Below are 1,116 nucleotides of genomic sequence, written 5' to 3' on the forward strand. Positions count from 1 at the left end.
CCGAGCGCGCCATCGCGCCGCTCGCAGCCTAATAAAGCCGCTTCCTGCCCCAGGGTCGCGCGCCCATGGCCAATGAGAACCCGCATCGCTTTGGCGGGACTTGTGGGCGACCTTCCCTGGCGCGGGGCGCGGGACGTGAGCGCCGTCGGGGGCAGGGGGAACCCGGGAAGGCTGGGGGACAGAGGGGTCATAGCGATGGGACACTGGCGGTGACTTCTTGGGGGTTGGAAGGAGAAGCTGAGTCTGGGGACCTCTGCTGCCCCTTCACTGTTTGAGGCCAGGAAGTTTTTCTCCCATCAACACATCCCCACGCAGGGGTGGGGGTGGGGGAGGTCGAGGAGCAGGAGCCTCTCACCAAATACGCTATTTTTAGAGTTTGTTACTCAGTCACATTGCATCGAAGGTCCCAGGACATTGTTAAGGGACAGCGAGAACGTGCACGATTTCAGACAACATTCGATGCTTTTTCTGATTGGACTTAATTATCTTCGCTTATGTCCTGGAAGAATAAACCCATTCGAAACAAGCGAACCTCACACCTGATTTGGTGCCTAAAGGTTTGGGGGTCTGCCCACGGTTTCCCACCCCAGTCTTCCACATTTGGGGGAGCGGCCCCATGTTCCACTCTTAGTGGGTGGCGAAGACTTAGCCTCCTTCCCATGCCCTCATCCCTTGAATTCAGTCTGTTAGTAAGTCCTGCTGGTTCCCCTTTAAAATGTGTCAGGTATGTCCCCCCCGTTTCTCACAGCCCACCCCCCAGTCTAGGCTACCAGCATCTCCTTCCTGTGCCATTAAAGTCCTCTCTGTCCCCATTCTGTGTGGCAGCCAGAGCGATATTTTAAATTTTTCTTTATTATTATCATTTTTTAAATATCACATAAAAGACTTTATTGATATCTAAAACGGTGGATTTGTCAGAGAGAATCTGACAAGATGCCATAAAATGTGTTTCCTGAGAGATAAGGAAACACAGCATTCTTCTTGAATCGTTTCAGTTCCAAATTTTCCACTTAATAAAATAGCTGAGGACCTGACCTGGGAAAATGCATTTGAGTTCGAACAGCTTGTGAAACTTAATACTTTTTTTTTTTTTTCTTTTCATTGTCAAAGAGGAAG

The sequence above is a fragment of the Pteropus alecto genome, unplaced genomic scaffold, assembly GCF_000325575.1.
Source record: "Pteropus alecto unplaced genomic scaffold, ASM32557v1 scaffold59, whole genome shotgun sequence".
NCBI classification, from domain to species: domain Eukaryota; kingdom Metazoa; phylum Chordata; class Mammalia; order Chiroptera; family Pteropodidae; genus Pteropus; species Pteropus alecto.